Source organism: Bombina bombina, chromosome 5 (genome assembly GCF_027579735.1).
Source record: "Bombina bombina isolate aBomBom1 chromosome 5, aBomBom1.pri, whole genome shotgun sequence".
Classification (NCBI taxonomy): domain Eukaryota; kingdom Metazoa; phylum Chordata; class Amphibia; order Anura; family Bombinatoridae; genus Bombina; species Bombina bombina.
In genome coordinates, this window is record NC_069503.1 from 897,458,958 (window position 1) to 897,486,851 (window position 27,894).

Genomic DNA, 27,894 nt, shown 5'->3' on the forward strand with positions numbered 1-27,894 from the left:
GTGTAATTCCATGTGATGCCTTGTGGACTCTCATTATCATGAAAAAAAAATATTTATCACGTAAGCATAAATATTGGCTTTCATTTACACTTTCTTTGAGACTTTCTGAGTTTGTGAAAGCTAATAAGGAAGGTAATGCAGAATTAGGTTTGAAATCATATTGTTAAGTTCTAACTCTTCAATAATCGAGTCATCTAAAATGGACATTTGTGTCAAAGGTTGTTTGTTTTCATTATTTAGGGTAAGGTTTTCATTTTCCCCAGTTTTATGCATATCTGAATACTTCAGCATGTGCCCCCTTGTTATAGCATATTTTTATTCATCAAAATGGGTTTTAGTTTTTAAAAGTTAGCTAAATATATTAGCCTTTCTGTAATTGGTATGCACTACTTTTAAATTTATGCTACTGTGGTTGTACCTCTAGATGGTAAAGTTGTAATAAAGATTGTACTTGGGACTCCCACTTTAAATGAATCTTTCTATTTAAAAAGGTTTAATTGTTTTGCTTCCATGTTGGCTTTGCTTATTATTGAAGTTCTCTGGTACACTTATGGTTGGTGGGTCATTCTTTTATTTACCTGATATGAAGAGAACTGCTGTAAAGGATAAGAGTATTGGGATAATGAATTACAACCTATATTTTTCATATGCCTGTTTAGCCCTTATTATTTTGTTGTTATACTCACAAAAAGACGATTGCATAAAACATGATCTAAATATGGTTTTAGCTTTGTTTATCATAATTATTTTATTGTGGTTAGAAATAAGTTCCAGTTGGAACTATGTGGGGTAAGAATTAACTATGTTTCAAAAAAGTTAAGTCAAGCTACTTTCAAGTTTAATTATAAAGAAAAACAAAGGTTTCATTATTAGGCAAATGGAATTTGAGGCGTTAGAGGGTAAACCTCAGTCAGGTCAGTTTACCACTTAAAGGACCAGTAAACACAGTAGATTTGCATAATCAACAAATGCAAGATAACTAGACAATACAATAGCATTTACTCTGAATTTCAAATAAGTAGTAGATTATTTTCTAACACATTTCAAAGTTATGTATATTTCCACTCCCCCCTGTACCATGTGATAGCAATCAGCCAATCACAAATGCATATACGTATAGTCTGAGTTCTTGCACATGCTCAGTAGGAGCTGGTGACTCAAAAAAGTGTAAATATAAAAGACTGTGCACATTTTTTTTAATGGAAGTAAATTGGAAAGTTGTTTAAAATTACATGCTGTATCTGAATAATAAAATTGAATAAAACCTGAGTGTCCCTTTAAAGGGCCATAATACCCAAATGTTGAAAGTGATGCAGCATAGCTGTAAAAAGCGGACTAGAAAATATCACCTGAACATCTCTAAGTAAAAAAGAAAGATATTTTACCTCAAAAATTCCTCAGTAGCCACATCCCTTTGTAAAGGAGTTCTAAACAGCAAATCAGTATTTCTGTCCCGGGACAGCTAAGGGTTTGAGCCTCGTGCACTCTCATGTTATTTCCCTATTCAGTTTAAAGGAAGTTTACTATGAAATCTCATGAGAGTTAAGTGAAATCTCATGAGATCACAGTAAAAGAGTTCATGACCTCAGCCCTGTTGATGCTGATTGGCTGCTGTTTTTTCTTCATTTTTTTTCCCTGCAGCTGAATATTATTTTTTTACACAGAACTTACTCTGCTGAGCTGAGGAGATTGTGAGGTAAAATATCTTCCTTTTTTACATAGAGATGCTCAGGTGATATTTTCCTGTCAGCTTTTTACAGTTATACTGCATCAGTTTCAAGGGATTTAGCATATGAGTATTATGTCCCTTTAAATAAAAAAAGATAGAAGCACTCAACCTGGGAACCAACAAAACCATAATAGCTTGTTCTATGGCTAGTTACCACCCTAGAAGCAGCCTCTTTTTGCTCAACATGTGCCTTTCACAGAGAAGAACTTTTATGTAGCATATCAGTCTGATCCAGATGTGGACCTGTTGCACAGTGTGCCTAGAGGGATATGGCTGCACCTCACTGACGAGGCCCACACTAGGCCAAAACTTATATCTGGGGTTTGCTGTTTCTCTCGTTCAGAGAAGGATTGCCTGGTATTTTGGGGCTGGACTGTACTGTGAAGTCAGGATCAGACTGATATGCTTCAGGAAAGTTCTTATCTGTGAAAGGCACATGTTGAGCAAAAAGAGGTAGCTCCTAGGGTCGTAACTAGCCATAGAACAAGCTATTATGCTATTGTTCGTTCCCAGGTTGAGCTCTTCTATCTTTTTTATTTATGCAGTTTACCTAAGTAGTATTTTTTATTTTTGACAAATTTCAAAGTTATGTCTATTTCCACTCCTCCTGTATAATGTGACAGCTATCAGAAAATCACAAATTCATATACAGGTGGCCCTCTTTTTACAACGGTTCAATTTACACCGTTTCAGAATAACAACCTTTTTTTCCAGTCATGTGACTGCTCTGCTATTGAAAAGCATTGAGAAGCAGTGCATTGATTAAAATAGCCAGTAGGTGGAGCTATCCGCTTGTGTTGCAGCAAAGCCAAGCAAGCTGAAATTAATCAGTTTAACCAGACATGAGCTATCGAGCAGATTTCAAAGGAACAAGATCTTCCTGTCTATAAATCAGTCCAGATTGGAATGCATAGAAAAAAACTGTTTGCAGAAAAATGCAAGTGAAGTCTGTGTTGTGTGATTATTTTATTAGGTTTACAATGCTGTTTAGCAAATGTTTTTGTTCATTTAACTTAGTTTAAATATATATTCTGTGTTGTGTGATTATTTTATTAGGTTTATAATGCTGTTTAGCATTTAAAGTCTTCATTTCAAAGCTTTAAAAATAATGTATTAGGTGTTACTTATGACAATTTTGAGAGGGGCCTGGAACCTAACTCCCTCACTTCCCATTGACTTACATTATAAACTGGGTTTCAATTTACAACGGTTTCGATTTACAACCATTCCTTCTGGAACCTAACCGCGGCGTAAACTGGGGGCTACCTGTATACGTATATTCTGTGAATTCTTGCACATGCTCAGTAGGAGATGGTGACTCAAAAAGTGTAAATATAAAAAGACTGTGCACATTTTGTTAATATAAGTAAATTGAAAAGTTTTTTTTAAACTGCATGCTCTGTCTGAATCATGAAAGTTTAATTTGACTTGAGTGTCCCTTTAAGGAGGACATACAGAATGCCTTGTAATTTGTTGAGGACAGCCCTTCTTTAATGGGACAAGTCTGTGGCAGAAGTACTTGTCTTGTTTTGGAGTCAGTGTAAGTGTTGAGAGATTTGCCAAAGATGGTACTCTTAAGGGGGAGGATCTTGAGAGTGGTTTGACCCTACGAGGAGATTTATGGGATTTGCATTTCAGCCTGAAATGGTTCTAAAGATGGGTGGGAAGGTACTTCATTTTTTACATGTGGGCAGGGCAGGCATCCGCCCTGGATCCATCCACTTTGTGGGGCCTGCACTGTCATCAGAGGTAAGGTTATGAGATGGTGCAATTTAAAGGGACATACAACCCAATTTTTTTTTCTTTCATTATTCAGCTAGAGAATATAATTTAAAAAAAAAGTTTTCAATTTACTTCTATTATCATATTTGCTTCATTCTCATGTTATTCTTTGTTGAAGAGATACCTAGGTAGGTAGCGTGCACATGACAGGAAATAGTGCTGCCATCTAGTGCTCTTGCTAATGTATAACATTGTTGCATAACTGCTTCCATATAGTGCTGCACACGTGCACACTCCTGAGCTTACATCCCTGCTTTTCAACAAATGATAACAAGGAAATGAAGAAAATTTGATAATAGAAGTAAATTGGAAAAGTTGTTTAGAAAGGTATGTTCTATCTGAATCATGAAAGAAAAATGTTGGGTTTTATGTCCCTCTAAATCCTGTATTTAGTTTATGGTATCAGGTGATGTAATACATTACATAGTGTTATTCTTTACATCGGTTACACTGACTGTTGAGACAGGGGTGGGCCATACAGTAGGAGGAGAATAAGGGAGCTGGGCTGAGGGGGGCGCCACAAATTTGTCTTGCCAAGGAACCCGCAAATGCTAAGGGTGGCCCTGCACATAGTTTTTTACTTTAATTAAAAAATAAAAAAAAGGTGGTCTTTGGATGTGAATTGCTTTTGTTTGCATGGAGTTTTATAGTTAATTGGGGAAAAAGAAGATAGAATTGTATATGTTGTGGAGGAGGGAGTCACAATTTGTGGGTCATGACTCCTGTGTCGTGGCTTACTTTGTACTCTTCTCAACCTTTTTGCACTGTGTGTAGTAGCTTTCCCCCTTATCTGTATATTTCTGCAAATTAATGTACTATTATTGCTTGGTCTTCTGAAATATACAAGCTATGATTTCTGTGGTTTTCGTTACAAAACGAAAATAAAAATAAATTGGAGTTTAAAGACTATTACGGGGTGGGGTCTGAAATGACTCAGCAGCAAAATGGTTAATTTGAAGGCACAGTGTACACCAATTTTCATATAACTGCATGTGATAGACATTACTATAAAGAAGAATATGCACAGATGCTGATCTAAAAATCCAGTGTAAAACTTTTTAAACCTTAAAGGGACAGTCAAGTCCAAAAAAAACTTTCATGTTTCAAATAGGGCATGTAATTTTAAACAACTTTCCAATTTACTTTTATCACCAATTTTTCTTTGTTCTTTTGGTATTCTTAGTTGAAAGCTAGACCTAGGAAGGCTCATATGATAATTTCTAAGCCCTTGAAGGCCGCCTCTAATCACATGCTTTTGTATTTGCTTTTCACAGCAGGGGAGAGCTAGTTCAGGTAAACCCTATAGATAACATTGTGAGCACGCCCGTGGGTTGTGGCAGACACTGCACTAATTGGCTAAAATGAAAGTCAATAGATAATAAATAAAACAGATTAACAGAGGTAAAAAGTATATTAATATAACTGTGTTGTTTATGCAAAACTGGGGAATGGGTAATAAAGGAATTATCTATCTTTTAAAACAACAAAAATTCTGGTGTTGACTGTCCCTTTAACTAGAAGCTCCCAGTTAAGCACTGTTGATAAAGTTAGGCTAGGATAACCACTGAAAGGGGCTGGGAAAGCAGCCCCCCCCCCCACACACTTCCTGCATATGCAAAGACAGATTCACAAACAGGAGTAGCAAACATCTGATTTTTGGGGGGCTTGGTTAGGAGTCTGAAAATCAGTACAATGTTAATAAAAAAAACATAAGCAAAACTACACATTGTTACAAATACACTCCCAGGTGGGCTTTATAAATGGATCATCTACAAAAGAAAAAAACAGTGTACAATGGCCCTTTAAAAACCACAAGCTTTTGAAAATCAGCACATAATTTACATGGAACTTAAACTAGAGCTTTACTTTTTTGTTGCAAGAAACAACTTTCAATCAGCTAAACAGTTATTCATTTTGTATAATTTCAGATCATAAAATATATACCATTACTTTTTATATATTATTTCTCCAATAACAGATGCCAAACAACATTAAGGCACTTGAATGTGTCTTTTGCAACATTTGGTTTAGCTTTTCCCGTTAGCTTAGAACCCTCCCTGCCCAGCACTGCAGCCTGCATGCAAATCCAATGATACATACCAGGAAGTAAAGTAGAAAAAAACCGAGCAAACCCCACAGAACATTAGTTCCTCTAAGTGACCGGTTGCTACAGGAGGAACTACTTACAAGTTTGCAGAACGACCTGATTTTGTCTTTTTTTTGCGATCTATACTTTCTGCAGAGTTGGGAGATTCATTCGTCGGCGCCTACTTGTGCTTCATCCTGGCAGTTGCCAGTGGCTGGCAGATTCAGGAATAAAGAGGATCGTTGTATTCAAAAGAACAAGGAGAACAGTAAGTGTTTCAATTCCCTTTTTCTGCTGAAGAAAATTGTATTGCTAATTTATTCAATGCACCTGTCAGGCTCTGCTGTAGTAAATCAGCCTAGTTGATAATGATATTCATAACAAAGGTATACTATGTCAATTGCTCGTTTAAACCAGCAATAATTGTTGTTCTGTTATGATTGAAACAAGTGATTTCCAGCACTAAATGTTTTATGAGATTTTACTCGAATGCTAAAAACAGGTCAGAGGTGATGTGGATCTACCTATTTCGATTATAGGCAGTGAAATAGACATTGATATAATGCCTAATGTTTATATTTTCTGCTACTACCAGCAATGAAATGGTTACTTTTTATTGTGTAAAATATTCATGCGACCTGTTCTGTTTTAGTTTCAGCTGTGTTTGCTCAGATTAAAAGGGAAAATACATTGTTGAGGCAGGCAGGGATATTTGTTTTTTTTTCTACTGTTATCAAGTTTAAAAAAACCCACCTAATTAACCCCTTTTTTGCCAGGGTGGGAAAAGGGAAAATACATTGTTGAGGCAGGCAGGGATATTTGTTTTTTTTTCTACTGTTATCAAGTTTTAAAAAAAAACACCTAATTAACCCCTTTTTTGCCAGGGTGGCTAGTTTTTATTCCTTTGTGCAGAACATTTTTAAACATTGTAAAGTAGGACTGTGTTGGAAATCTTTGAGCCAAAATAAATATAATGGTTACAGGCAGGGGGCCACAGGTGTATTCAGCCTATTTTATTTTCTAACAGTTCCTAATCTGTTCCTGGAAGTTTTCATGGTAATGTACAAGAACGCAGTTTATTGCAAAAAGCAGAAGTTGGATTCATTTTGTTTGAATATTTTCCATGGCACCATGTGCTGAGAATAATGTGTAATGAGAATGTAAAGCTAATAATGCCTTTAAAGCCTTCTAACATGAAATTATGTGTGTAGATTGGGTAGATAGTTGTCTAATGGTCATACTGGTCAAAGTGAGATTTGTGTGATTTTAAAATGTGGACCAAGTGCCCTACAAAAATCATAATCTACCCCTCTATTATTCAATTTTGATTTACAGATTTCCTATTTTTGTGTGCCCTAATGGTTGAAAATTTTATATATTTATATATGGTGTGTACCTTTTTTAAAGGGACGTTGAAGAAATGTTAAAGTTGTTTTTATTTTTTGTTTTTTTTTAATCCATAATATAGCGACAATTAAAGTGTAATTGCTGATATGTAGCATGGTGTCAGAAACAAAGAAAACAAGTGCTAAACTTACAACCAATGAAACCATAGAATATGGTGGTAGCCCAGAGGCGTCAGCATATTTTTAAAACAGCAACAGGTTTGCCACTCCCTGTTATATAGTTTCACAATAAAAAGGACAGGAAATCCCCAAATTTTCTTTCATGATTTGGATAGAACATACAACTTTCCAATTTACTTCTATTCTCAAATTTGCTTCATTCTCATGTTATCCTTTGCTGAAGGAACAGCATTGCATTATTGGCAGCTAGATGAACACATCTAGTTAGCCAATCACAAGAGACAAATGTGGGCAGGCACCAATCAGCAGAATTAAAGTGTCTTAAAATTACATGTTCTATCTGAATCATGCAAGTTTAATTTTGATTATATAATAATCTTAGCGGCAGCTTTATGAAACTAAAGCAGTTCCTGATTTTTTTTTTTTATTTCAAAGTTGGACTCCGATCAAGGTTCTACTGAGCGGGTCTTGTTGATCAAAAGCGTTTTGCGGGCACTCTGTCTAGTCACAGCCCGCACGATCGCGCCATTGAAGTGAATGGTAGCAGGAGCGAACTATATTCACTTCAATGACGCTACCAGGCGGGCTGTGACTAGACAGCGCGCCCACAAAGCGCTTTTGAACAACAAGACCCGCTCAGTAGATCCTTGAGCGGAGTCCAACTTTCAAATAAAAAATCAGGAAATGCTTTAGTTTCAAGAAGCTGCCGCTAAGATAATGTTATATAATTCTGTGAAGAGAAAACAACAATGTTATGAATGAAAGTGTAATAACAAGAACTCCCCATATGCATGTGAATTATATATATATTCAATGATCTTTACTGCTCCAAAAAATTATATATAGAGGAATGTAATAATATATAATCACAAGTAAGAGTCCACTGACAGGAGTCTGCCCACCACACGTTTCCCACAACAACGCTGGTGGTGATGGAAGGAGCGTAGGATTAACAGTGCTTCTGTAGCCAGAGTTCATATAGTCAAACGGCATATAGTGCACAGCAACCACAGTAATCAGACCTGTCTTTTATCCGGATCATATAAAACAAGCATACAAATAGGCTGACTATGGATCAGTCACTTTACCTTCGTACTTGATGCCGTTGCGTCCTGCTCGATATCACAGCTGAGTCCTGTGTCCGCCTTCCACGGCGGTTATGTCAATCTCGGAACCTCCTCCTGTTGCGAGCGCCAAAGCAGTGTGTGTGTACTTGCGGTCTTCACCCTAGGTTAGTGCTCACTTCCTGGCCAAAACCAATAAAGTGAAAAGCAAAAAATGGAGGAGCACAAACTGGGTGGAATGCAAATAAAAATAGGTTTATTGAAACCTGGTGCCGTAGCGGCATGAGAGTAGACAAATATACAAATGATAACAGTTCACAAAAAGTAGTGTGGAGGGGATAAACACCCCGGGTTAAACACGGAAAACCATAAAAATGCAAGGGCTGAATAATATCAGGTAAACGCGTTTCAGCGTGTAGCCTTAATCATTACCTAATCTAAAATAGTACTCTGTGCACTATAAAACCATCAGCCCAGATTCTCATTGGTCAGAGGGTACACACCCTCCTCCTTAACAAGACCAATAGATTCCTTAGTGATAAGCCAGCCCCTTGCTGCCAAGTAAACAAACAGCGTTGCGTTATATGTTAGCAAGGAGTATTGATAAATTACTTTCTATACTAAGAACAATAATTAATATTATTATTGAATAGAGTACACATTGAAATAGAGTGTAGGGAATATAAAGAAGGCACAGCAAAATAGGGTCAGAAATAATAATAATAATAATAAATTAGGCAGAAACATGTTTACCTCCACTACCCTCAAATTGTCACCTGCCAGCAAATACTGATTAGAAAAAAGAAGAAGAAATCTATCTCAACTGAACTAAGTTACATATATACTAATACATATACCTAAATAACAATATGAATAAACAAATCACAAATCAATGAATGAGTAGAGTAGCAGATAAATAGACAATATACAAAATATATATTATGTTAATGCAGAAGATATGTAACTTTCTCCACGGAGCGTAAGCTTCAGAGGACAGCAGGATCTCCTGTGTAAAAAGATTCAAACAGTTAGATCATTAATAGCAAGTTATCATATCTTAGTGTAATATGAGCTATATCTTAGACACGCCTGTATAGCCTAAAACCCTCGTCAGGGGGGAGTCGGGAATTGAAAATGTGTCAACAACCCACAGACCATCATTATATTTATATATGTGTACGTATAAATATACACATTCACCCCCAGGGCTAGGGGTACCCAATTATGGGTTACATATGGGGGGGAGCAAATTAGCTAATGAGTTAAAGAAAGTAACAGATAAGGATAACTCAAAAGAAGGTACAGGGAGAGGTAAGAGACTGAATATGGTTTTCCGTGTTTAACCCTTGGTGTTTATCCTCTCCACACTACTTTTTGTGAACTGTTATCATTTGTATATTTGTCTACTCTCATGCCGCGCTACGGCGCCAGGTTTCAATAAACCTATTTTTATTTGCATTCCACCCAGTTTGTGCTCCTCCATTTTTTGCTTTTCACTTTATCGGTTTTGGCCAGGAAGTGAGCACTAACCTAGGGTGAAGACCGTAAGTACACACACACTGCTTTGGCGCTCGCAACAGGAGGAGGTTCCGAGATTGACATAACCGCCGTGGAAGGCGGACACAGGACTCAGCTGTGATATCGAGCAGGACGCAGCGGCATCAAGTACGAAGGTAAAGTGACTGATCCATAGTCAGCCTATTTGTATGCTTGTTTTATATGATCCGGATAAAAGACAGGTCTGATTACTGTGGTTGCTGTGCACTATATGCCGTTTGACTATATGAACTCTGGCTACAGAAGCACTGTTAATCCTACGCTCCTTCCATCACCACCAGCGTTGTTGTGGGAAACGTGTGGTGGGCAGACTCCTGTCAGTGGACTCTTAGAGAGAGTGAAATAGGGGTGTGTGTGTGTCTGGTTCACTATTTAAAAAAAAAAAAAAATATATATATATATATATATATATATATATCACAATTTTACTATAGAAATACAGTGTAATAATAGAATAACTTTCCAATTTGCCTCTATTATCAAATTGTTTTCGTTTTCTTGTTATCCTTTGTAAAAGGCAGAAAGGTAAGTTCAGGAGTGTGCACGAGTCTGAAGTACAATATGACAGCAGTTTTGCAACAATGATGTCCATTAGCAAGATCACTAGATGGCAGCAATATTTCCTGTCATCTAGTGCTCCAGATGTGCACGCTACCTATCCAGATATCTCTTCAACACAGAATAACAAGAGAATGAAGCAAATTTGATAATAGAAGTAAAATGGAAAATTCCTTAACATTTGTATTCTCTACCTGAATCATGAAAGGAAAATGTTGGGTTTCATGTTCCTTTAAGAGAGAGCAGTTTTCATGTCCCTTTAATAAATACCATTAAATGACAGAAAGTAATTCACAGGAATTAAAATGAATGTATCATATTTGGAAGCATTTTTTCACATTTTAAAGCTTTATGCATTTCAGTTGATATATGATGGATAGCAGTGAAGTAAAAATGTAACTTAAAGGGACATTAAACACTAAATAAATTCTATAAGCATAGTATTGAGTTTATTCCCTACCTCTCTCTAGTCATGGATGCCACCCTGTTGAAATCTTTCTTTCAATTCTGATGTATTTGTACATGTGCAGTAACCCTGCAGTGTAATAAGGGTTACCACACCTCGGCCATGTGTTCCTGCACACTTATGAGTTACACATGCTGCAGGGTGTGCAGAGGGGAACATGCATTGCACCCCTGGATAGCACACAAATAGTGATTCTGGACAGCACTATCCATGTTCTTCCCTGCATACCCTGCAGCATGTGTAACTCATAAGTGTCCAGGAAAACAGGGCTGAGGTGGCTACCCTAAGTGTAACTAGGTTCCAGAATGGCTGCGCCCATAATTAGAAGGAGGGTCTTGAAATATATTTAGTGTTTAGCATCCCTTTGAATGGATTGGATAGAGCATTATATTTAAAACAACTTGTTAAATTATCAGTTTTGCTTAGTTCTCTTGGTATCATTTGTTAAGAGTAATCATTGGTGAGCTCAGGAACATAAACATGCCTTTATCCATCTGGCAGCAGGATGCAACAATGTTTATAGCATTGTTATACATAGTTACAAACACTGCTGCCATAGACTGCTATAGACACGTGCATGCTCCTCAGCTCCTATCAGCCTAAATAGGTTCACTCTAAACAAAGGATATCAAGAGAACAAAACACATTTGCTAATATATATATTTTTACTTTACTGTCACTCTAATTATTTAATTGAATTGCTCTTCTGATTCAGTTGTGCCCCTGTATATTTTGTTTACAAAAAGTTATTTCCTTATTTCTGCTAAGAATATAAATCTATAAAAAATGAGTCCGCTCAGAGATCATTAACACTTCTTAAAGTCTTGGTTATAAAGCAAACTATTAAAAATCAAATTAAGCATAAAGATTCCAATTTACTTTTTAAACTGTCATTATATTAAATTGGTCCTCTGAGGGACTGCCAACAAGTCAAGTTCAAACCAATTAAAAGTCTTTTGATCTATCTTCAAAAGATGCCCTCAGATCCGTTCTGCACCTTAAATTGATGTAAGTGGGAAATTTATAATTGGAGAATTTGGAACATGTGAATGGAATTTGCCACTAATATGCTTCATCTGTTGTTAAGTACTGAAACAGTATCACTGTAAGTTACTAGTTCATTAATGGTTGTAATGATTACACATTCATTATAAAATGGTATGAATGGATAAAAAAAAAATAGTATTTTGATTGAACAGAGCACATTTGAGATAGAAATAAAAAAAGATACACCTTGCGGTGCTGAATGAGAATATGCTGGTGTCTGTGACAGTCCTGAGAGTAATGGCTAATTATGGAACACATGCCCCGATGTCACAGCTGCCATATTATCACAGCTGTGATGTCACTGTACATCAGTTTCACCCCCAACCCCCAGAAACAAAGGGATTAACCCACAAGAAAACGCTACTACCACAATGTCACCACAGGATGTCATGGGTGGGAAGATCTCCAGATACAATATTGTGGTGCATTTTATACCTTCCTTGCTCAGACTGGTTATACACATTACATGAAATATATCATATCATACATGAGTATATCATAGACATAATGAAATAATGTAAGCTTTATAATATTAAGCTGACATTTTTTTCCATTATATAATAATATTTTCATTATATGCTGTTTTATGAGAATGCAAACTATTACATCTGTTTAAGTATTAAAAAAAAAAAGTAACACATAGGAACAAATACCTTTTTAAATACATATAAGAGTGTAGCGTTTACCCAATTTTTTTCTTTCATGATATAGATAGAGAATGTTATTTTAACCTTTCCCGACATTAGGACGTTCCATGCCGTCCTAACTGTTCTGGTCTATAGCGCCATTAGGACCGCATGGAATGCTCTAACCGTTTGGCTGTACTGTAGCCAACGGTGCTTTGTGAATAGGATCCTGGTCTGGAGGGCATGCCTAGCATCATAGGTTTACCTCCCTGACCTGATCCAATCATTGAAATCTCACGATCTCATGCACGATTGCGTGATTTCAATTTGTAGACAAACTAGCCCAGTCATGAAAGGGTTAAACAACTTTCCAATGCTTATATTATCTCATTTGTTTAGTTGCCTTGGTATTCCTTTTTGAAAAGGATACCTAGGTAGGCTCAGGAGTGGCTGATTAGTGGCTGCACATATATGCCTCATTTTATTGGATACTCCAATGTGTTAACTAGTATTGCTGCTCTTCAACAAAGAATACTAAGAGAATGAAGAGAATTAGATAATAGAAATAAATTGGAAAGTTGTTTAAAATTGTATGCTCAATCTAAATCCATGAAAGAGAACATTTTTAGGTTCATGTCACTTTAAAAAAAAAATTCAAGAGGTTAACTGGATTTGTTTTTGAAAATTATTTTTTTATTGAGGTTGAAGAAAAAAATGTAACATACAATAGTCCATCTGCACAGGGTAAGTACATAATACAATGTCACAGCAAAAGTTTGGATTAGTAGATATAGTTTATCCTATTCAATGGCTAATGTTAAGCAATGATAGAGAGACAATTACAATGAAGAATAACCTGTGCAAAGGTGTGAAGGACCTCATTTTCTATAAACCAAGTACTACCAAGTATAACAAATCATATTATGATGTAAGTATATGTATTTGTGAGACCCTTTATTGGGGTATACAGAGTGTAAATGGTTCAAAGGTTAAGGAAAATTAGTCACCTCTGATGAATGAGAACCCAAGGATTGAATATACCATAAATATACTTATATACGAAAATGGGCAGTAGCATGGTTTGGGGGGGATGGTCAGTGGACCAGAGCCACTTTTTTGGGGGCAACATGGAGGGGTGGAGCCATTTAAAATAAGCTATATAATATTGGATACCAGGAGATCTTTGGGCAAATAGCTGAAAATATTCCAGCAGAGGATTTACATTGAGTATATAAAGTTATGCTACTTAGGGGGGGTATACTATAATGCTAAACCAAGGTATATAGAAAAAGCTAATGCTGCATGAGGGATTACATCCCATACTGTAGAATAAGTGTCCCCAAGCTACTATAAAAGGCAGTAGTAAGATAAAAGAACGCAGCTTCAATTATATCCTGACACATAAGCCTCAAGCAGACATCAGAAACTTATTTGATAGAATGTAGAATGCATATATAACAATAAACGGACCTCTATGGAGGCAAGCATTAAGTAAACCAACATTAGTTCAACACAATATACATATGATAAATAAACAATACATCTGGAAGAAGTAAATAGAGTAGGGTCAAGTTAGAACCAAAGAGCTGTTAAGCCAACTAGTGACATTGATAAACCCTTGTGGGCCCTTCATGTAAGCTGGGTAGGGAACCTCTAGGAGTAGTTGGGCTAAGGTCGAAAATATGAACTATGATGTAATAAAATATGTAGGGCTATATACAAAAGGGAAATGGGCTATAATGGGGCTATTAGAATGTAAAAATGCATGTATAGTATCCGGATTTTGGGAAAGCACAATATCTGAGCTAACCGAACATAAGGCTAGCGTATAAAATACATAAACAGATACATGCCTAAAATAAAAAGAGATGTCATTGGTGATATACAGTATGTCTATATGAATCTTTAAGATCTATACAATTAGTCTGGAATAAGCACATATAAATATAAAAGTGGAGAACAGCCAATGACCTTTGATTACAGATAGAAATATGAAGAGCTTTCACAGTGTACTCAACAGCAACAAATCGCAGTCTAAAAATGTATTATATGTTCATATTGGTCTTGACTTTTTCCATATATATTGATGTTATATATACCTATGTAGAGCTTAAAAGCTACGCTATGTTAGGGCCGTGGGATATAAACATTTCAAGTAAATACAAAACAAATAAACTAGATAATAATATCATCTACGTTTTAGTGCTAGGTCCTGATACAAGTATGAACTAAACTAGCCAATACTCTTAGTATATGTGACTGAGAAAGGGAGAGATTCAACAGTAGTGAGGGTCTCAGAATCAAACTATGCAGGCCCCAGTAGGGTGTAAGTCTATGGGATACTAAATGCTAGTTTCCATTTATTAGTAAGCTTATATCCTATGCACTAAGTGAGATATAAAAGATAGGAAGGGGGAGGTTATCTACAAGAGTAAAGGGTATCCTAGAGGTATAAATAAGTAGTGACTAGATGGGATTTAAAAGAGACTTGGGCCACAATTTAGCCCCCCAAAAGTCACTGAATATACATATTATATACCAAATGAAATCTAATCTGAGATCGCTCAGTTACTACAGTGTATTGCCCTTTGGTTACATTATAAACATTAGATTGGAAATAGGCATAGACAGTGCTGAGTGTGTTTATCACTCATGTACAGTAGTTGCATATTAATGATGGATCTGCAGTCTAGAATACCCTGTAGAATAGTTCCTTACTACACAACACTAGCAATAATAATCTTGCTAAATTTCAATATAATGACCTCAGCTTAGATGGCCAGTACAGTGGGAACATCTATAGAACTAAGCAGGATGAGGGATCATAACATAGATTTGTGTATGCACATCTCTTATCTAAAAGGGATAATAAACGTAGATTATACATGTGGGGAGATACAACAAATAGGACAACAGATATTACCAGTTATGGGAACGATGTGTAAAGTTATTAGGTGTGGAGATAGTTGGGGAGTTAGTAACACTACAACAGGTCTGCCAAGTTATAGGCTGAAAGTAGGTAAGAATTCTAGTTAGTATAATCTTCAGCATGCTGCGTCATATATCTACTACATTAAAGTTATTGAAGAGGTTAAGTCTTAGGAATATGTAGGAGATCTAATACAGTATAGTGTGGTATGTGAACATCATCGCTATGATCTGTCCTCATTTTGCCATCTTAGTGATAGAAAAGGAGATTAGGGAATCTAGCCAACACCTCTCTTCTGCCGAGTCCTCAGGTCTGTATTACATGCTCCCTGTATGAGCGTGACTGTGAGAAACAGCAGCTGCAGAACACTATCCATCTCCGGCAGACATGTGGTGAAGTTAGCATCAGCAGCAGACCTAATAGTAGCCAAGACCAGTTCAGAGCCAAAAATCCATCTCTCCGTATGAGGGTGTAGAACACTTGCTAGTGGTGAGGTGCTAACGGACTGCGGTGTTCTGCCCCTTAGACTAAAATCTTTTCCCAACGGGGCTAGTGAAATAGAGCTCCTCTCCACTGCAAGACTTGCCACTGTACTCAGAGGAAAATCATGTGGTGAAGACTCTGAGTGGGTCTGGGGCACTTTCAGCACTGATGTTAATGCTCCTGCGTTAAGCTGGAAGGTCTCGTCGTTCTTGGTAGTATCTATTGTTACCGCCATTTTAGGTGTTGGGTTGACCTCTCCTCCACTCTGATTTCTGACTATAAGTAGTAGATCACGGAAGCTGTAGTTCATCTTCTCCAATTTGTGAAGTGATGCTTGCACCTGTTCGTAGAAGTCTGCCATATTTAGTTAGGTAGCCGTGTGTACTGTATGAATTACGCTGTGGCTGTAAAAGAAGCAATTACTTCTGCCTTGTGGTTATACCAGTCTGCGCAGCTCCAAACCATTGTCGTAGTAGATGTTTAAGGCTTCATTAGATCAAACTTAAAAAAGGATGCTTTCCCTCTTACATAAGTGCAGATCAAAAGTTTATATAGAGAATACAAATTATACCCTACAATAAGCTTAATGTTTGTTAATATTGCAGGAGCTCATGTGCAGTGCATCTTGTCCCATCGGTTGCTAGCTCTGCCCCCCCGGTAAACTGGATTTTTTTATTAAATTGTATGGTCTACAATTTATATCCCTTTAAAACATGCAATTTAAAAAAAAAAAAACTTTCCAATATATTTCCATAATCAAAACATACTTTTATATGCACACTTTCTGAGGCTTGAGGTCCTACTGAGCATGTGCAAAGTGCACAATATAAACATTTGCATTGTGTGATTGACTGTTGTGTCTTACATAATGCTGAAGGGAAAAGTGGATTAAATGTTAAATGTATCAGAAAATATTCTACCGTTTATTAAAATTCAAGTGCTATTGCTTTGTCTTTTTATTGTGCATTTGGTGGTTATTCAATGTTACTGTTTTTTTAGTGGTCAAAGGTGGAAGCTGTATGGCGCCATATAAGGTAGGATGTTCCATGCCGTCCTAACAACGTTAAAGCCCAGTACTGTTAGGGTGGCACAGAATGTCCTAATGGTGTGAAGCGGTTAAGTGAGAACTTAAAATCTGACATGAACATTGCTTTGTTTCCATTTATTTTCCCTATTACTTTTTTATTGAAGCATTTTACAAAATAACGTAGTCCTGTGCTAGTTAAAGGGACAGTGTACTGTAAAATAGATTTTCCATTAATGTGTTTCCTATGACTTGTTTTACCAGCTGCAGAGGATAAAATTTGAGACATTTGTTCTTTTGAAACCACAACCAATTAAAATGATTTGAGCTTGCAGGGAAATCAGATCTACTTATTTTATCACTTTTTGTACACACATGTGCCTCTTTTTATTATCTGTATACCAAAGCCCAGTACTTAGAAAAAACTTTTTAAATGTATTATTTTTGTTTGATTATCGCTCCTAACACACACATACTTATACATATATATATATATATGTAACAAAAACTTGCACTCGCTGGTCTTATTTCAAAACACACTTTACTGTGACATTTCGGAGATAGAGTATCTCTGTCTCCGAAACGTCACAGTAAAGTGTGTTTTGAAATAAGACCAGCAAGTGCAAGTTTTTGTTACTTGTATTCAATTTGTTACTAGCACCCTGGCTACCTGGCTTTTGAAAGTGAGAATGCTCTCCTGTGTGTTAATAAATAAATAAATAAATAAATATATATATATATATATATATATATATATATATATATATATATATATATATATATATATATATATATATATATATATATATATATATACACACTGGGAGTATAACTTATTCTGCTGGCTATGTTTACACCGCTTTTTTATAGCCTATACTTTAGGATAGTACAGGTAGGGATGCTACAGGCAATATCAGCTATTTCAATTATAAAGGTAAAGGAGCTATTTGTAAACAATTTAATATAGTCTAGCAGGTAAAATGGATCATTAGAAACAAGTTGAAGGGGAGAAAATGTTAGGATATTCTGTTCCTTTTAAGGCAGTGTTTCCCAAACCCAGTCCTCAGGACCCTTACTCAGGCTGGATATTCATTATATCTTAATTAGAGCACATGTAAAATAATCAGCTGATGGGTGAGCTAATTGTTTCATCTGAGCTCTAGTTTAAGATATAATGAATATCTGTCCTGAGGACTTGGAATGTGAAACAGTTCTTTTTAATGTATACAAACAAAGAACCTTCTTTATAAAGTCAGCTAAGATATTACAGTGTGAATTCTGATACACAAGTATTTAAATAAAATAATAAAAAAAAAAAAATACATACATACATTATATTGATCTAGATAATACAAATTAGAGGTTTTAAAGGGACATGCCACCCACATTTTTTCTTTCATGATTTAGAAAGAGAATGCATTTTTAAATATCTTTCTAATTTACTTCTATTATCTAATTTGTGTTATTCTCTTGATATTCTTTGCTGAAAAGCATATCTAGATATGCTCAGTAGCTGCTGATTGGTTGCTGCACATAGAAGCCTCATGTGATTGGCTCACCCATGTGCACTGCTTTTTCTTCAAATAAGGATATCTAAAAAATGAAGCAAAATAAATAATAGAAGTAAATTGTAATGTTGTTTAAATTTGTATGTTCTATCTGAATCATGAAAGAAAGATTTTGGGTTTAGTGGCCCTTTAAGTGAATTGTGGACCAGTGGCTCTCACTTTTGCTCTATTCCTAAGTTATATCTGTATTTGACAAACTTCATCTTAGGCACCAGTGAAATGTTTTCACAAACTCTCTATGCAAAAGATTTTCCCTAGAGATTTTCTTCTTTTTTAACATTGTGCAAGAAAACAAATAAGCATTTGTATGTGTTAATTCTCAATTTGTTACATCATCTATTTATAAAATAACATGAACTCATTAGCATTAAAGGACCACTAAACACAAATTGTAAACTACCTGATTTTGAACCTTCATATCCAAGTATAATTTTACAATGAAAACTGCAGCTTTATTTTGTAAAATGAGTATATTGCTTTCTAATGACACGGTGAGTCCACGGATCATCATTAATTACAGTTGGGAATGCCACTCCTGGCCAGCAGGAGGCGGCAAAGAGCACCACAGCAAAGCTGTTAAATATCACTTCCCTTCCCACAACCCCCAGTCATTCTCTTTGTCTGTAGTGCAAGGAGGTGATGAAGTATTTAGCTGTCCTGATTAAGATTCTTCTATCAAGATTTATTTTTTTATTTTGAAGTCTGGGCAAGATTGCTTGGATCTTCCATCACAATCTGGGTATAGCTGTACTCCACGTTAGTCTCTTCAGCAGGGCTGTGGTAGCATTAAAGCAGTTAGGAACTTGTAAAGTGGACTTTGCTGCGTTTTCCTAACATATTGCTGCCCTGGTATAGGAAGCCTGAGTAAGTCTATTCTGTCTTTCTTTGTTTATGTAATGTGTTCACACATGATTGTACTTTGAGTTTCTGTTTCACATGGTTTGTTTATCGGGCCCTGCAAGGGGCGATTTTGAGGCACAGTTATAGATACGCAGCGAATACTACTTGTTTAACATGGTGTCGGTTGGAAGCGCTCGCTTTTCTAAATGCGCAGTTTTCTCCTCAAGCCAATTTTAGGTTTACTCATAATGCCTTCCGCTCCTAGAGTAAGGACTTTTGAAACGTTTTTGTTGGGTAGCAGACTGTTCTGATAGAACAGGATGTTTATTTTAGTACTCTGCGCGCTTTCAGATGTCTCAGCCTTTCTTTTTAGTTTTCTTGCGGAGCAGTGCCGTTGTTTAGTCATGTGACCCCACTTTGTTCCGTCTGAGAACGGAGCGGGGAGTTTGGTTCTGTTAAACCTTTTTGGGAACTACTGCTGAGATGGCTCAGATTCTTTTTAGCCTAACTGCAGTATTTGTCCAAACGTTAAGGTTGCAGGTTCAGGTCCCTGCAGTGGCAACGTAGCCTATAATCTCCCTGATACAATGAGTAGCCATAACTGTTATGTATCAGCTGTTTTTAACTGGTTAAACACTTTTAGCCCCCTTGGGGTTTATAAATAAATGTTGCAGGGGATATATAATCAGTGCTATGTATATTTGAATTTGATTGTTAATTTAGGAGATATACAATCCGTGTCATGTAAGTTTGATGCTGAATATTATTTTAGCTTTCTCTGGACTTCTATAAAGTGACAGTACATATATTATTATGTAATTTATATCAGTTAAATTGACAGCACAGCTTTTTAAATGTTTGGTGTGCTTGTTTGTGAATTTGTCCACGGAGGCAGTGATTCTACTCCTATGTATTCAAGTCTACTTGCATTTGATTTCTCCTATTTTTAGGAGAACTGTTTAATTTTATTTTGAGCTCCATTATGGTCAGGAGATGCTGTTTAGGCTATGCCACAGTTTTATCCTTCAGTGTCCCTAGCCCTAGCCTTTATGGTGTCACATGCAGTACCCTGCGGTTCCTCAATCTCCTGGTGGAGTGTGTTTGCTTATAGTTTTTACGGTTTTGTCTGTTTTTCCTTTCTTACAGGGAAAATGGAAAAAAGGACATTTTAGAATTCGGATAGTGAGGTTTCTGTTCCACTTTCTGCTACCCAGGTGGTTTTCTCTCCTAAGTATGGGTGAGGAGGACCGCTGGTATTTTCTGAGGATTAAATCTCAGTTTTTGGACAGTATAATTCCTTTATCTGATACTGAAGTGATCGCCTTCAGATATATGCTTGAATACCTCTTGTACTGTTAAAGGAGGTTTTGGCTACTGGACGACATTGATACCCCTGTCGTTGTCAACACTCCTTTGGTATTATTTAGGAGGGCTGGCTTTGTGGTAAACTTTGACTCTTCTGTCGTTGTCAATCCTCAAGAATCTAGTAATTTTTATATATACTAGGATTCATTTATAAACATTTTTCCTGTCCTCAACTATGTTAGGAGAATTTTCTCTGGTATGGGAGAGGTCAAGGAATCCCTTTTCCCCATCATGGCACATGGTACTTAAATTAGTAGGGGCCTCTATTATTCTGATTAAAATAGATGATCCTTTTAAGGATGGAGACCTTTTTATGGACAAGTGCGGCATCCTTTGGTGCAACGCCTGGTCTGTTTCCACAGTAAGGCCAATTTTTTATTTCTGTTGCTAATTTTTGTTACTTCGTAAATTAAAGAAGTTCTTCCTCTTTGTCTTCCAAGCAGGTGTAGTTCAAGTCCTCTTGGATACCTATTCAGTATTGGATCATGGGAAGTAATTAAAGACACCCACAGCTAATTCTCATTCAGCACGTATGGTTTACCCCCGAGTCAGGATCAGATCCTATGGGGGGCGGTCTATCTCTGTTTTTGTCCTGCCTCAACACATTGGCATACAGAACAGTAAAGCACAGAACCATGGGTTCGGATCCCTCCACAGCCCTATCAGGAAGCAACCAATATAGCCTAGTGATTAGCTTTGTGGCTTTGCAACTGAAAGGTTGTTGGTTCAAATCCAGCTGCTGGTGCTGGATGTCCATTTACAGAATTCCTCCAAGACCTAAAGGGCTGTAGATAGTGTATTCCAGAGTCCTCCCAGGAGCAGGTTTCACCTCTCAAGATTATCTGTAGTCAGATAAGAAGAGAGGTGTTCTTGAAACGTGTTCAGGATCTTCCTCCCTGGGAGTGATTGTCCAGTTCCAGTTTGGGAACAGGGGTTAGTTTATTTTCCATGTTGTTTGTGGTTCCAAAAAAGGTTGCTCCATTCTTTTTTGGTGAAGAGGATCAGTTTCAAATGTCCTTAGACCTAAAGGATGCAGATTTTCAGGTTCCCATCAAAGGGTTCATTCTCAGATTTCTGAGTTTTACTTTCACGCCAAACTGTTTCAGTTTGTGTTTCAACAATGGCTTTGCCATAGCTTCCAGAGTTTTTCTCAATGGTTCCGGCAGTGGCGGCTTGCTTGGATGGCCTCTTGGTTTAGGCACCATCCTCCTTCAAACTAATTCTCATTCTGAAGTTTCTGTTGTCTTCTTCGTTCCACGGTTGGTAATGGAGCTGGAAAAGAAGTTCCTTGTCTCAGCTACAGAGTAGCCTGCATAGGGACAATAATTGTTTCCCTATCAATGGAAATCCTTCTGGCAGAAAAAACTAAATCATTCCTCTTGTCTCTTCAGTCTACTGTTCGGCTACTGCGGTTTAGTGTATGGAGGTAATTGGTCTGATGGTGTTTCCATGGGCATCATCCCTTGTTCGATTTCATTTGAGATCTCTGCAATTGTGCATGCTCAGTCAGTGGAATGGAGATTATTCAGATTGTATCAGAGAATAGGTCTGGATCAATCAAAAAGAGTCTTTTCCCATGGTGGGTTTTCAGGAATTAGGTCTCAGAACTCATGCTTCAGAGACCTTCCTGGAGGTTTGTGATCGCGAACGGCTGCCTGATGGGCCGGGTAGTAGTCTTGGACTCGTTGAAGGCAGGGATGTTGGTCCTCTGAGAAGTCTGCTTTCCCTTTTATCATTTTGGAGTTGAGAGCAATTTACAATGCTCCTAATGGTTTGACTTCAGTTGTCTTAGCCCAGTTTATCGGGTCCTAGTCTGCCAATATAGCCCCTAGGGCTTACATCTTTTCCTCTCTGAGTTCCTTAATCATGTAGGAAGTGTTCAGATTTTTCTGTGGGCAGGTGCTCACAGTTTTGTCTATTGGCCATCCACTTTTCTAGAGTGGACTTCTGGGAAGCGGAGTTCCCATCTCGGGGAGGGGGACCTCCATCCGAAAGTGTTCTTCGTGCCTTTCTGATAGATGCTGTCGCAGTTCTTTGGAACTTCAGGTTGACTTACCCTTTTTCTCGGTTTGTTTTCCTTCCATGGGTCTTCGTTCAGATCAAGTAGGAGAGAGCATTGATTTTTTTTCTATTGGCTCCTGCGTGGCTCACAAGATATGGTAGGCGGATCTAGTAGAGACGTCGTCTCTACCTCCGTGGAAATTTCATCCAAATTTCGTTTTTCTTAATCTGGCGGCTTGGAGATTGCATGCTTGAATTTAGTTAAGCCTAGGTTTTTCCGAATCAGTCATGGAGACCATGATTCAGGCTCATAGTTTATTTCTAGATATTGAGGATCCCAAGGATCTTATCTTTTCTCCAGGAAGACCCTGAGAAGGAGTCAAGGGTCAGATTTTGGCTAATTCCATTTTGCGGATGGTGTCCTACAATGGCTTAGTTGTAGACTTTGTTGCTCTGTAAGCTGGAAGTCAAGAGTTCAAATCCAGCTGTGGCTATGTACGCTTCATACCCAAGCGTCTGACGACGGGACCGGATGTACAATCCTTATCAGGTTCTGGTCAGAATCAGGTCTGTGTTTAGGTCGGTTGCTTCTTCTTGGAGCCTTAACCTTGTTCTTAAAAAATTTGGAAACCGCATTTTAAAATAAGGATCCTCCCCAATGGTGTGTAAGGGCCACTCTTGGACCCTGTCACATGCATGACTAAAAGGAGGGAGTATAGCATTTGTTAAGGCCACTTTTGGACCTAAAATTTGTTTCATACTCAATGTGTAGATGATAAGTTTTATTTGTTTATAGATTGAGTCCTTAAACATATAATAACATGAATCATAGGGTAACTTAGACTAATAAGGTAACATAAAATATACTAAACTGGATATAGGGAAATAAGGACACATTTGGGTCTATAAGTTACATGTCTGCTAAGGACAAGGGAGTAACCACAGATCAGAAGGTAGTGTGAGGGTTATTACTCTACAATGTATGATAAGGTATCTGCACTCAAGATCAACTAATGGTCTATATAACGAGTACCAAGTATAGTGTCAAGCAATAAGAGTGGTGAAGCAGTTTGGCATATCCAAACTCAGTTATTAAGGGTGGTAAATGCAATAATTGGTACTAAAATTTTCTTGAACATAATGTGTAGGAGAGAGTGGTAAATGAAAGAGACCCCACCTGGATGCTTAATAAAAATGATATTGGGAATTTACTTGGAGTCAATGCTATTTAGGATGGCCATATATTTAAAGATGTTACACAGGCCAGATCAATTAATAGTTATAGGTAGTGTGACAGTAATTGCAGTTTCCTTTGCCTTTGGCTTAGGTATTAGTAAGAAATGCTTGTGAACATAGAACTAATAGGTTACACAATGTAAAGCAAACAGATATATAGCCCAATCTATAAGAACAGTGCAAACCAGAACTCACAACTATAAACCAACATAGGTAACCGTCTCTCCCGGTCCCACTGTGCAATATCAAAAAAAAAAAAGGCTGTGTCATCAGATCTTAGAATCCAGGTTCGTCATTCTGTGGAACAGAAAACAGATAGGCAGGGTTCGAAGGAGGATATGGTGAAAACATGAAGTTCAAACTGTATAAAAACCTGTATATGTGGCAGTTCACAGACCGTGAGATAAATACGTATGAGGTATAGGACTTGCCAGGCTGTGCATTTTGCAATCGCTAAATTAGGCAGTCTCTTCAGCCCACACCTCATCTGATCCACTTTCCCCAGAATTGACCCCCACCATAGCGGTCTGGCTCATAGCGGGCATTCCGGATCCATTTACTTGTACCTCCCTGCAATACCTGAATTCTGTTGTTTGGTTTCAGCTGAGTTCCATTTAAGCTCAGCAGGTCTTCTTCTTGTGAAACAGGATCTGTTTTGTAGCCACACAAGTAAGTGAGTTGGCTGACTACCGTTATACATAAGTGCTTTAACAGGAAAATTCTTAGTCAATCCTTTGCTCTGGAGCATAATCGGCAGATCATCCTTGGGATCAGTTCCCTTGCATATACCATGCGATATAGAGTTCATGTCAGCAGAGACAGCATCTGCTATATTTCTTAGTGTGGATTTGACTTGTTCTGCATTATCAACAATGCCAGGGTCCCCATTTCTAGTCAGGTCAGTTGTTGCCACTATAAACTTGCTGCCATCAGGTGTCTCAGACGAACCATGGGCTTTCGTAGCATAGCTAGGGTATTTGGATTCTCTATAGTTCTCCCTTCCATGAGGTGTCGATTGTTTCCCCTCGATACTCTCCTCTGGGTGTTGTAACATTTTCTTGTCTAACTGTGAGTTCAGTGTGCTTCGCAAGCTCCCCCATTCGTTAGCAATAAGTGTGGAAAGCTGCTTAAAATGGGCACATATAAGATCTTCCACTTCACTTAGTAGGAGATGAGTGACTTTCCCCATCTTGTAAAGAAGGTGGTCACTGTTGCATATGGTTACCCTTCTCAGTCTCTCCCAGTGTAATTAGTTATGGGATAATCTGTAGGAATTCCAACAAGACTCAAGAAGGAGATTGATGACAAAGAGCTGTCCAGTTATTTTGAACTGGTTTGATAACCCAGGGATCTGGAGGGGGTATACATGCAGTAACCTCAACCACACTTACAGACAGACAGCAAAGGCCTCACAACCTCGTGGCTAGTTGCAGTGAGGTTAGCTGAGGAACATAGGTAGGTTCGTAATGTGTTAGGTATACCTAGACTCCTCTTGAGTAGCTTAAGATAATTTAGCTTGAGTTTTTCAAAAAAGTAAAAGCTAGAGAATATTATTAAATAAGCTGATTAGGTCCAGGAGCTCTTCACATACGCGTCCTGCCGCAACAGCTATAGGCTCCGCCCCCTTCGGTCAGAAGTTTTATTCAGGAAGATGTTGATCCTTTTCTCTGTCCTATTCCTTCTTTCATGAAGATCAGGTGTTGCATATCCTAGATGTTGTGCGGGCCCAAGCATTTTATCTACTTTCTCAGGAACTTTGTCTCTTCTGCATTGTTTTGTTTTTCTGGATAAACATAAATGCCGGAAAGCTTCTTCCACTTTTCTTCTCTGGTTGCAAAGTGTTAATCATATGGCTCATAAGCCTACTGGACAACAGCCTCTTGAGTATTTCAGCCCCCTCCACTGGGGCGGTATCCTCTTCTCGGGCCTTTAAAAATGAGGCCTCTGTGGAACAGTTTTTTTCTAAATTCTATTAGTTAGATTTTTTTTGCCTCGGCTGGGGCTTCTTTTGGGAGAAAGGTTCCTCAAGCAGTGGTGCTTTCTGTTTAGGTTACCTGTCTTGTCCCTCCCTTATCATCTGTGTCCTCTAGCTTGGGTATTGATTACCAACAACAATTAATGGTGATCCGTGGACTCACCGTTTCATTAGAAAGAAAACAAAATTTATGCTTACCTGATAAATGTCTTTCTTTCTTGACACGGTAAGTCTACGCCATCCCTGTTTTTTAAGTCCGTTTTTGTTACATAAACCTCAGGCACTTATGCACCTTGTGTTGCTTCTTTTCTCTCTTTTTTTCTTTGGTCGAATGACTGGGGGTTGTGGGAAGGGAAGTGATATTTAACAGCTTTGCTGTGGTGCTCTTTGCCTCCTCCTGCTGGCCAGGAGTGGTATTCCCAACAGTAATTAATGATGATCCGTGGACTGACCGTGTCAAGAAATAAATACATTTATCAGGTAAGCATAAAGTTTTATGTTTGCCTTTCCCCCAGAACAAAAGAATCATTGCTAACCAATCACAAACTAGTATTCTGATGAGAAAAGACTGGGGAAGCCTGTCCTCATCTCTTAGCACTGATTCAACCTAATTACTATTGCTAAGAATGCCGTCCTATCATTATTGTTGATGCATAAAACTGATAATCCACCCTTTACAAACGTGATTGCTAAGAATATGAGGTATCTCATATCAGAATCAGAATATGAGGTGGCAGGGTGAAGTAAAGAAAAGCTTGCATAAATTGCCTAAAAACTCAAAACTCCCTGGGAGATTGTAAAACAAGCACAAATTTTACATGCAAAATAAATAATTAATATTTATTGCAATAATGTTACACTTGCAATAATGAAACATTTTATGCGTTGTTGAAATGTCAAGTTTAATGGTCCTTTAAAGTGAATGTAAATTTTGATGATAAAGTGCCCGGTTTTTAAAAATTTGATTAAAAACAGGGGCACTTTAATTGATCAAAATTCACATTTCACTCGTGTTGTGAAAATACTTACCTTTAAATCTTTACAGCAGCTGCACCACTTCCTCCGGTCGTCGCAAAGCCTCTTCCTGGGTCTAAAATGAGGAATCCGGCTTCCTCCAATCACAGCGTTGAATCAGACACTGATTCCCCCAGGGGGGAAGCCGTGATTGGAGGATGACCAATCCGTCATTTCTGACGTAGGAAGTTGGGACGACCGGGGGAAGCTGGAGCGGCTGTCAAGATTAAAAGGTAAGTATTTTCACAACACGAGTGAAATGTAAATTTTGATGAATTTAAGTGCCCCTGTTTTTAATCAGATTTTTAAAAACCAGGCACTTTAGTATCCAAATTTACATTCACTTTAAAACAAACAAAAAAAAATAACTGGGAATCACTCTGATCTCTCTCTTTAGGTTCGTATAAACAAATTAGGCACGTTTTTTTCTTTTTAATAATGTGTGGATCAGGTTGGGGTCAGGTTCCTGTAACTATACATAAACCAACACTGAATTTGCTATCTTAGATAATGCTAACTTCCATTACCACCATAAAAGTAAAACTGAACGTGGACCTCTACCTTGATCACTAGCTTTATATCAAGATATCTACAAAGTTATTTGCCTTAATAATTGTAGTGTTCAGATACAGCTCAAAGTTTTGTAAGCTGGGGTATGTATTAGTGAAATTTTATTGCAAAAGTCCAAAAAATGGAGCTCCCCGACGACACCACAAAATTGCTAAGAACACAAATTGTTCAGATTGACTTTCGAGTGCTCAACCAGGAGCCAGGCAGAAGTGATTTCTCAGTATCTGTTCATGTTGCAAGGACAATAGGTGTGGATGGGATGCCTGTACTTTCTAATAGCAAAAAGACCAGGGCCTGAAAGCTACAAGAGTCCATATTTGTGTTGAGTCCTGGTTTATTCTATAAAATACAATGTAAAAGTATGATTACTACAGTCTAAGGATAACTGCAACACCTTCCAAAAGTCGACTGTTTAGCACTTTGGGCATTGAAGACACTAGTTAGTTAA

The 27,894-nt window shown here is 37.5% G+C and overlaps 1 protein-coding gene across 2 annotated transcripts in view; it reads left to right on the forward strand.

The window, feature by feature from the left end:
* The first annotated feature begins 5,622 nt into the window (after positions 1-5,622).
* The window catches only part of LYN (LYN proto-oncogene, Src family tyrosine kinase), a 266,541-nt gene continuing 244,269 nt past the window's right edge, over positions 5,623-27,894 (forward strand). The window contains exon 1 of one of the 2 annotated variants that reach the window (XM_053715051.1): positions 5,623-5,865. The gene's annotated coding sequence lies outside the window, so the exon portion shown is untranslated. The remainder of the gene's footprint in view (positions 5,866-27,894) is intronic. The other variant, XM_053715050.1, reaches the window with a different exon arrangement.